The following is an 11,826-nucleotide window of genomic DNA, read 5'->3' on the forward strand; positions in this document are numbered from 1 at the left end:
CGAGGAGATGACAGTCACAGATTACTATCATCGGTTTTTGGAGCTATCTCGTTATGTGGAAGACATGCAGCTAGGACAGAGGGGTTTGGCTCTCCGTTTTGAGAGGGGTTTATCTGCTAAGATCGTGAGTTGTATGCCAGCTGGGGTTGCTACTGACCTCAAGGAAGTGTACCTGAGAGCGGGTCAAGCTGAGAGAATGGTAGATCTCACAAAAGAGATCGATGAGAGGACTGCTGCAGAAAAGAGGAAGGCTGATGGTGGAAACAACAGTCAGCCGACCAACAAGAAAGGGAACTTCAACCATGCTAAGGCTTTTTCTGGTGGAGCTGGTTTCTCGGGAGGATCTCGTGGCTAGGGAAATAATGGGGGTCGGGCTGTGAGTGACAACACCAACCTTACTTGCTTCAACTGTGGTGGGATAGGCCACAAAAGAGGGGAATGCACGAGCTACAAGCCCGACAATGGTTCAGGAGCTAGGTCAGGGAATTTTTCTCAGGGGCCGACTCAGAGTTTTGCTAGTAACCGACCGGGAGGTTCATGGGGCAACAGAGGTGGACAGGGTAACCAGGGCGGTTACAACCGCGGTGGTGGTGGATCTTATTAGCGCCGGAACAATAGCGTCACTCAGGATTCGGCAGCTAAGCCAAGTACCTCCAATGCTTCAGTTCAGGGTGAAGGACAGAAAAACAGTGGAAAGCTCATCATGATGGACAAGCAGGAAGCACAGGATGATGCTCATGTAGTTACCGGTACCTTTCTTGTTCATAATGTACCGTCCTTTGTTTTGTTTGATTCCGGGGCTACACATTCTTTTGTGTCTAAGAGTCATCTTGTGTCTCTATGGGTTTGGGGAAGTTTGAGGTTGTAAAAGATGATGTATTCATACCTTCTGGGGAGTCTGTGTCGTGTCTCAAGCTGTATAAGGGAGTATCCATGGTAGTTGGAGGGGTCGATTTACCAGTAGACCTGTTAGAGTTTCTTATGGATGGGTTCGAGGTGATTGTCGGGATGGATTGGCTGGGTAAGTATGATGCCAGGATAGATTGTCGGCAAAAGAGGGTGTCCTTAAAGGGTCCCAAGGGTGTTAGAGTGTCTTATAGAGGGTTTGTGGTAAAGCCTAAGTGTAGGTTCATAGCTGTGATGACTTTAAAGTCATGTTTGAGGAAGAAGTGTCCCTTGATTCTTTGTCATGTGAGAGATCACCGAGTAGAGTCACCGACAGCTTCTGAGATATCTGTGGTGAGAGAGTTTGAAGATGTTTTTCTTGAGGAAATACCGAGTTTGCCTCCCAAGAGGGATGTTGATTTCAGCGTGGAGCTTAAGCCGGGAATGGGTCCTATATCTAAAGCACCTTACCGTATGGCACCTAACGAGTTGGTAGAGTTGAAAAAGCAGATACATGAGTTGTTAGGCAAGGGTTACATCAGGCCTAGTGTGTCACCGTGGGGAGCTCCAGTTCTTTTTCTAAAGAAGAAAGATGGAAGTATGCGATTGTGCATTGATTACAGAGAGCTCAATCGTGTCACAGTGAAGAACAAGTATCCGTTGCCGAGGATTGATGACTTGTTTGATCGGCTAAGTGGAGCAGGTGTGTTTTCCAAGATTGATCTGAGGTCGGGGTATCACCAGCTGAGGATAGCAGATAAGGATATTCCCAAAACAGCGTTCTGATCTCGATATGGTCACTACGAGTACGTGGTGATGCCTTTTGGGTTGACCAATGCGCCAGCAGCTTTTATGGACTTGATGAATCGGATCTTTACACCGTTTTTGGATAGGTTTGTAGTTGTTTTCATCGACGATATCTTAGTCTATTCTAAGACTAAGGAAGAGCATGAGGAGCATTTGAGGATAGTCCTGCAGACTTTGAGAGATAATCAGCTTTATGCCAAGCTATCCAAGTATGAGTTCTGGTTAGAGGAGGTGGCTATTCTGGGCCATGTTAGATCTAAAAAGGGGGTATCCGTGGATCCTAGTAAGATTGAGGCCGTCACCAAGTGGGAATCGCCGAAGAATGTTGCTGAGATTCGGAGTTTCTTAGGCCTTGCAGGCTACTACAGGAGATTTGTGAAAGATTTCTCTACCATAGCGTGGCCTATGATATCCTTGATGAAGAAGGAGGTCATATTTGTTTGGGATGAGAGTTGTGAGACGGCGTTTCAGACCCTAAAGGAACGCTTGACCACAGCTCCTATCCTAGCCTTGCCAGAGGGTTGTGAGAACTTTGAGGTATATACCGACGCTTCAAAGAATGGTCTTGGTTGTGTTTTGATGCGGGGAGGAAAGTCATAGCCTATGCTTCGAGACAACTGAAGCAATATGAGGAGAACTACCCTACTCATGATCCGGAGTCAGGTGCGATTGTGTTCGCTCTTAAGATTTGGAGACACTACCTTTATGGGGCAACTTTTAAGGTGTTCTCGATCATAAGAGTCTAAAGTATATCTACACTCGAAGGAGCTTAATATGCGACGTAGACGATGGATGGAGCTGATTGGAGATTATGATATGGAGATCATCTATCACGAGGGTAAGGCTAATGTTGTTGCAGATGCATTGAGTAGGAAGAGCGTTCATTCGCTATGTACAGCTATGTCCTTGCTGAAGTTGAGGGATGAGATGTCTAGTTTGGGGATCTTTATGATTCGAGAAGGGGATACCATCGGGGATTTGACGGTCGAGCCAGCGTTGTATGAGAACATCAAAAGTAAGCAAGAGCTTGATCCTAAGATTCAGGAGTGGAAGTCAAAAGTAGAGAGTGGAACGGCTTCCCGTTTTCTATCCATCTAGATGGGAGTGTTCGTTTTGATGGGAGATGGTGTGTTCCTGAGGATGCAGAGTTGCGGAGAGTGATCTTGACGGAGGCTCATTGCACTCCCTATTCAGTTCACCCAGGTGGTGACAAGCTTTATAGAGATCTTAAGAAGACTTTTTGGTGGCCAAACATGAAGAGAGATGTAGCTGAGTTTGTAGCCAGATGTTTGACCAGCCAAAAGGTCAAGGGTGAACAAAGGAGACCACAAGGTAAGATCCGGTCTTTGGATGTACCGAGTGGAAGTGGGAGTCGATCTCCATGGACTTCATTGTGGGGTTACCTAGGTCACAACAAGGTAACAACATGATTTGGGTGATTGTTGATCGGTTAACCAAGTCGGCCATTTCGTTCCCATGAAAGATACTTGGTCTAAGATGCAGCTGGCATTGGGTTACAGGAGGCATGTGGTTCGGTTACATGGTATACCTAAGGATATCGTTTCTGATCGTGATGCGAGGTTCATATCCAAGTTTTGGCAAGAGCTGCAAGAGTTGATGGGTACGACTTTAAAGATGAGTACGATCTTTCATCCGAACCGATGGTCGACGAAGCGGACCATCAAGACCTTAGAAGACATGCTTTGAGGGCATGTGTTATGGACTTTGGGGCGATTGGGAAGATAGGCTTGATCTGATCGAGTTTTCATACAATAACAGTTATCATACAAGCATTGGGATGGCACCTTTTGAAGCTTTGTATGGCCGGAAATGCCGAAGTCCAGTTTGTTGGGATGATAGTTCGAGACGGTGGTTTTAGGGCCACAAACTGGTTCAAGATATGGTTGAGCAAATCCAGTTGATTCGGTAAAAGATGAGAGCAGCTCAAGATCGTCAGAAGAGCTACGCCGACTTACACCGCAAGGACATTGAGTTTATGGTAGGTGACAAGGTTCTTTTAAAAGTGTCACCTATGCGAGGTGTTATGAGGTTTGGGAAAAAGGGTAAGCTAAGCCAAAAGTTTATAGGTCCTTATGAGGTTTTAGACCGTGTTGGCGAGGTGGCCTATAGATTAGCGTTACCACCAGCTTTGGATAGAGTACACAATGTTTTTCATGTATCTCAACTTCAGAAGTATGTGAGCGATCCGTCGCATATCCTTGAGATGGAGAACATCGAGCTTGATGAATCCTTGTCCTACGCCGAGATTCCTAAGGAGATTCTTGATCGCAAGGTTCGTAAGACCCGGAATGGTGAGACGGTCTTACTCAAGGTCCTTTGGTCTAATCATAATGTGGAGGAAGCCACATGGGAACCCGAGGAAGCTATGCGAGAACGTTTTCCTAATCTTTTCGATCAGGTATGTTTGGTTACGGGGACGTAACCGTTGTCCTTTTAGGGCGGTAGGAGATGGTCGCGGTCGTGTTTTGTTTTGCTTGTTGTTTTGCTCTGAGTCGGGGTAATGACTTTTGTAGTGACTTATATAGTTCCTTGGTGTTGTTATATGTGGTTAGTATAGTCTTGTGGTGTAGTGTTGTGTTTTGTTTTATAGTACAGTGTTAACTTCGGGACGAAGTTCTTTTTAAGGGGGGAAGATTGTAACACTACGGATTTTCTTTGGCGACTACTCGACCGAGTAGAGCCTACTCGGCCGAATAGTGTTGTTGTTGTGAGTTGTTTTGGTTCTGCCGATGAATACTCGGCCGAGTATAGTGAATACTCGACCGAGTAGAGGATACTCGGCCGAGTATTCGGTCTGGCGAGTGTTATTTTGACGGTTTGATTAGGGAATGTTTAAGATTATTTTATATCCCGCGTCAGTTTTCAAAACATCATTTCAACTTCATCAGTTTCTACGTTACCCTAATTACATCCTAATCGATCCCTAATCTTTCCCTTAATCATTCTGTAGCATCGTCGTGTGGGTAATCTTCGTGACTCTTGCGTATAAGTTCTCGTTGCACTGTTGGTAAGTCCTATCTTTATGATTATTTGTACTCTTTGGGGTTACTGTATATATATGGAAATGGGATTTTGGGAATTGTGCAATGTGTAATTGTGTTACATGATTATTGTATAGGAGAAGACTTCGTAGAGGAGCCTTATTGATTGTCCGTGTTGCATACTACTGTTGGTTGCTAAGGTAGGGTTTCCTACTCAGTTTACTGTTATTGTAAGACATGTTGTTGTGATTATTGTTATCTGTTGATCATCGAAGTATGGAGATTGTTGTAACTATGTTGGTGTAAGGGTGTTGAGATGGCTGTGTTGTATTGTGATTGTGATTGTGGTGGAGTCACTTGCGGGAGTGGCTTCACACCCTAGTTCGCCCTCCGTGGAACCCGCCACGGGAGGGGATGTGCACATTAAGGGACAGGGATTATTGTCGCTCGTTGAGGAGCTGGACTAGGTGGTATCGGCTGCGGTCACGCACTGGCGGCGAGAATTACCTGTTGCGATGGGTAATCTGGCAGGGCTACACACTTCAGTGTGTAGTCGGTTACTGTGTGTGAATGGAGGATTGGGAATTGGCGATGATCAGTTGATTCCTCCATTTGTTTGTCTTAATGTTTGAGTAATACTGACCCCGTGTTGTTTGTGGAATCTGCGGTGATCCATTCAGGGATGGTGAGCAGGCTTGACAGGTATTGCTAGTGTGAGCTTGGGGACTGTCTTGGGAGAAGTGCCATCACAAGTCATAGCATCACCGTCTGAGTCTTAGTTGGATTTCTTTTATTATCAGACTTTGAAGTTGTATTTTGTTAAAACAGTATTTGAGTTTGGTTGATGTAAACTTTACATTTTACAGTACTTTATTAAATATGCTCAGTTCGGCGCTTTTTGATATGTACTAACCTCGGGCAACCGAGATGGTAACACACTTTCATGGTAGGGTGGTCCTGGTAAGGCACCTTGGTATGAGGGGGTGTTACACAACGCTTGACTAATTCTACCATGAGAACTCTTGGTAGACGAATTTCCTTAAATCCATATACTAGCCCCGGAATACAAGACCGTCTTATACTCCGTTGAGTCCAACCAACTTTGGCGCGTGATAACCGTTACCACCCTACTTACCCAAGGTAAAAAGAGAACACCCGGCTTGGGCGAGCGTGGCTCTAATGAACAAGGGATTCATAGGTGTTACTAATTGGTAAGGCTAATCTCAATTTTAGTTATGTGAGATATCTTTTCAATTTAGTCATAAATTCCCTATAAGCGAACTAAGTCGGTGAATATAAATGACGTGAATTGACAAACGCGAAAATAAAAATTTGCATGTGAATGACGATTTTGGCATGCGCGGAAAAGTAAAAGCAAGCAAGCATATGAATAATCCTAGTATGGCCACCTAGTTAATAAAAACTAGACTATTACATATCGGAAACCAACTCCTTGTTCCCTTGCCTCTTCATTCCAAAAGTGGCTTCTTCTTGTGGGATTTGGAACACCTTCCAAAAATAAACTCTGTCTCGATGTAATCCGTCTTTTGGAAACGCCGGTAAGAATAACTATTACAATTTAAGTTACATAGTTATTCCTATTATACATTAATTAATAAAATAAATAAAACTATTAATTAATTACAAACCGACGATACGAGATTGTATTTAATTACAAACAAATCGCTATTCCCTTTCATTTCGGGTAATAACGATTAAAATAAACTAGACCATACTAGGTACAACAAAATAAATACTTTAAATAAATGACAATCATTCATTGAACTTAAATAAATATGCTTAAAATGTTGTAAAACGATGCCAAATTCGCCCTGTCTAACAATCGTTGGTATCCATCTCGGTTTTGTGGATTTAATCGATTTTTAACTTGTAAAAATCAATAATCAACTCTTAAATCTCTTTTAAGTCGAAACTAATTGTCCAAACTGTTTTGGACCTCAAAATTAGTCCTCTCTACTTTAATGATGAATAATTAGTTTGATTTGGTGATATTTTGCTAATTTAATCGGTAAAATCATAACTTTTAAGTAATAAATCCAAAATAATTGAAAATATTACCCAAAATTGAAACAAAAATTTTGAGTATTCTGAAACACTCCCAAGAACACCAGAATTTCAGAAAAAATGCCCGAAAATTCGGATAAAATTTTATGAAGAAAAAGATAGATTTTATCGGTTTTTAACCACTAAAACCAATAAACATCAAACAAGGTGAAATCACATTTTAAATTTCACTTTTAACTTTTAAATAATATTTTAAATGTACATAAATTTATCACGGGCAAGAACAAATGTTTCGAGTATATGATTAATTTATTTCACTTTTATCGACCTTTATCTCATAAAATTAATAAACATGCAAAACTTCAAACCAACCTTTGAAATTTTACATAAAATCTGTAGAATACAAGCATGAGACACCATAAAAATTTCAAGACCCGAATCAACTTTTAACTATTTTTAGTTAACTCTTAACCAAAATACGGCATTTTTTACTCGGTTTTCTACCAAAAATCATTAAAAATAGCAAAATAACTTCACAAATCACCAAATTTTACCACAAACCTTTTGAGATAAGTAGGTATGCATGTCCAAAAAATTTCGTGCTAAAACCTCATTTAACACCATTTTTTATTTTTCCAAATTATCTCATAATTTGTTTAATATGCTTAAAATCAACATGCAAATTATAAGCCTAAGCTCTGATACCACTTAAAAGATCATAGATCCTAATTAGACTCTCTAATTAAAAATCAAATTATCTCATAATTTGTGTTTATGTGATCTATGTAACATGCATGCAATATAAAAGCATAGTAATATAAAAGATGAGGAAAATAATATTCCTTACATTGAAAAATGGTAGTATTTGGGCACAACCAAGATCGCCATCTTGGTTGTTCTTGAGCTATTTATCAATGGCAACATCCTCCATAACCCAAGCTTCCAAAGAGAAAGCCTCCTCTCAAAAGCACCCAAGAACTTACCCAACAACCTTACTAATATTAACTAGATGTTAGTACCCTTCATAATATGTAAATATTACTAACAATCTTAGTAACAATTTTTGTTTATTAACAACTTAGTAAAAAGTTTATATTAATTTTAGAGAGAAAATACCAACAACTTCATTCACATGCAAAATACACAAAAATGAAGTAGTGTGTAAAATGAGCAATTGTTGGTCTATATCGAGGAGAAAAACCGGTGGGAGTAGGGGAGTAAGGGAGTGTACTTATTTTATTTTTGTCCAATCTTATATCACATGCAAATGATCATAAGATGACTTATGGAAGAAAAACAAGCAAAGTGAAATGATTATGTTTATAATCATCCACTACACTCCATTTACACGGTCCAATGTCCTATTTACGGGTCCATTTTGGTTCTTATATTTGTCGCACAAATACGTGTAAATTTTACTTTAAACATCGATTTATGTTTAAATACTTCCCGATTAATATCGTCTAAAACACTCCGTAAATATACGTGTACAGCTACACATATATTTTACGTACCAATACTAATCACATTAGTCAATTAGTACTAATTTAACAATTAACTACTTAATCATTAATTCCCGTCTCAAATAATTTATTATTTAATTATCCATAATTAAATAATAATTTCCGTGCCTCGAGTTCACAACTCAATGTCTCTCTAAATTAATTAATCAACTAACTCTTCGTCAATTTATCAAGGGACTAATTAAACTGTATCTGATACAATTAATTAGCTTTCGTGTTGGGGTTCGTTCCTTTAGGTGTGACAGAAAGGGATCACCTGAACACCACCGTCTCACGACAGTAACGTCAAACCCTAGTTGGCCAACCGTTACCGATATACGTTGATCAGCTGACTAGTATTGCCAATGAATATCCCATGCATATTCCTTAATGAGATTTAATAATATTCTCATGCAATATTGTGGAGGACAAAAACTCCAACATAAACCTTATCTTTTACAGACTCAAACTCTCTTAAACCCAAAAGCTTGGCATGACTCGACGATACAAAAGAGTGTGACACCCCTGAATCAAACAAAACAAAGGTAAAACATCATTAACAAGAAAATAACCCGTGATCAGGTGAGCATCATCCTCAGCAGCTTTCTTGTCCATCATGAATAACTTGCCACTAGTCTTTTGTCCACCTCCCTGGACGGTACTAGCACTAGTAGATGGCTTGGCAGCCGACCCCTGGTTGTTGTTAGCTGCCGGTTTCTGATAAGAATTACTGCCATTGCGGTTAGACCCTCCGTTGTTGTTACTCTGACCACCTTGATTGTTCCATGACCCAGCCGGCCTGTTAGCATAATTCTGAGACGGACTCTGAGAGAAACTCCCTTGTGATGGCCTCTGAAAACCCCCTTCCCACAGCACTATTACACTCATGTCTCTTGTGGCCCATACCGCCACAGTTGTAACAAGATATACCCCAGCTGCTACTACCACCACCACGACCACGCCATAGGAAGCTCCACTACTAAACCCCGATCCCGATGAGTAAGCCCTCGCTTGGTTATGGTTGCCCCTCTTGTAACTGGACTGACCACCACCCTCACTCTCAGCCTTCATCTTCTCGAGACCTCTCTCCCTGTTCTCCTTGGCCATTTCGACCAATCTCTCAGCTCTCCTTGGTCTCTCATACACTTCCTTAACATCTGTAAGGACCCCGAACGGTAGCTTCTCCATTATCTTATAGGTCAAGCCCTTCTCAAATCTCAGCGCTAAGTTCTCCTTGTTCAACCCCATATCCTCTGCATACCTAGACTTCAAATTAAACGTATGATAGTACTCAGCCACAGTCATATCCGGAGTCATTTTAAAATCATCAAACTCCTTTCTCAGCTTACTACGAATATGCTCAGGCATAAACTCTCGGCGTATAGCTCTCTTAAACTCGCTCCACGGTATAACTGACTTCCCCTGCCTCACATACAAGTCCAGAGCACTCTCCCTTACCTTATCCCACCACTTTCCCGCGGCATCTCTCAAGTAGAACGCAGCTTGTTCCACTTTAAAGTCCCAGGGACAGTGAACCACATTCAAGATGTTTTCCATCTCCCTATGCCAATTGTCTTGCTAAATTGGCGCTCTGGTACTCATGTATTCCTTTGGGTTGAAACGGGCTATGGTAGTACTCATCTTGGCGAAGTCTACCCCAGCCTCTTTGTCCTTCCCAAACTTCTTAAGGGCCTCAGTAAGCGCCTCTTGACACTCAAGTATCTTGGAAACTTCATCCACACTCATCAACTCAGCCCTAGCATACAAAGCGGATCTCTTTGGCGGCATCTTTGAACTATATAAGAAAAGAGGTAAACGTAAACACACATCCCACAACTAAACACATATATAACCTGTGCAGACCCCACTCGACCGAGCAACTCATCCCACTCGATCGAGTTGAGGTCACTCGATTGAGTTGCCCACTTACTCGATCGAGTGCCTCAACTCCAGAACCTGACCAGAAAACATCACATAACCCACTCGATCGAGCCCCACTCCTACTCGATCGAGTAGCCCTTACTCGATCGAGTACCCGACTTACTCGATCGAGTGCCCCAAACCGGCATCGATTGTTCAAAAATGTCATATACCCTAGTCGACTGAGTCCAGCCCACTCGATCGAGCTCAACCTACTCGATCAAGTATCCCCCACTCGATTGAGTTATGCTGACTCGTTAGCTACCCGCATGCTCAAATTAACTACATTTCACAACAATATATATATATATATATATATATATATATATATATATATATATATATATATATATATATATATATATATATATATATATTCGGGATCATATGAGAACCACTAGGATGATGAGAACTATGAGAACCACTAATAATACTACTAATATTAACATTACTAATTAATAATACTAATAATATTACAATTTGACGCGCTCAACTCCCCAAACCCTTCAACTTCATTCATTTCCTCATTTTCCCTTTCTCACTCATCTTCCTCTCTTTCTTCGACCCTCATCATCCCCATTTCCGATCGTCGCCATTTCCGATCGTCTTCTCCGATCATCGTCGCTGCTCATCTCTATCCTACATTCATCGTATCCAATCATCTGCTTCTCATATTACGGTTCAATCCATTCATCAGCAGCATTTTCGCGAGATTTATCAATCTCATTCCTACAAATGTAGGTACTATGCTTCGGATAATGGCGATTGTACTGTAATTTTATCATGCATGTATTTTTTCCTTCGACATTCATCAATTCCCCCGACATTCATCAATTCATATTCAACTATTAACCCTAATTTGCAGTAATTTCCCTAATTAAGGTCTTTTTATTGTTATTCTATAATGAATTCTTAGATTCGGGATAGAAATTCAGAGTTTTAATGTATTGAACACATTTGCATAGAAAATCATAGTTTATACGTTGCTTATAGTTTAGCGAGTTCTGCATTTTTGTTCTGATTGCATGTTCAAGTAATTTTTAATAATTGAATTTGCGGATTTGTGAGTTTTTATTCTAATTGCATGTTCAAGTACTTTTTAATAATTGAATTTGCGTATTTGTGAGGGTCTTTTGGTTTTAAATGATCTATATTGTTCGGATCTGAAAGAGTAGTCGAGCTGGTAGTTTCTTGTTGTTTTCAGTATTTTTTAGCCAAGTAAGCTTAGGTTTTAGGATACCCGTCCTCTGTCCGTGCATGAAATAAGGTCCAGGATGCATAAAATAGGGTTCAATGTGCATCAAATAAAGTTCTGTTCGCATCAAACAAGGCGTCACTTTAAAATTAGCAGTTGGTTCATTGTCGATAAGGTGCCAGTGCTTAATTAGTAGAGGGCCCTTGACTCGAAAAATCTGAATATTTTCCAAAATCTAAATGCTCTCGGTTGTGCATTGGCCGAAATTTCTATTTTCACCTGTGTTAACATCACTCAATACATTCACAGATATGAGGCGAAAGACTCATTGCAAGAAAGAAAAACACACCAAAAAAATTACACAAATAAAAGGAGGTAGATCGAAAAGATTATTTCCCACCAAACCCAACAAATTCAACTATAAATGATGTTGTTGACCAAAGTATGTTGTAAGAAAATCTGCATAGCTTTGTCTGTTTTTATGTTTCAT

This window comes from Silene latifolia, chromosome Y (genome assembly GCF_048544455.1).
Source record: "Silene latifolia isolate original U9 population chromosome Y, ASM4854445v1, whole genome shotgun sequence".
Lineage (NCBI taxonomy): Eukaryota > Viridiplantae > Streptophyta > Magnoliopsida > Caryophyllales > Caryophyllaceae > Silene > Silene latifolia.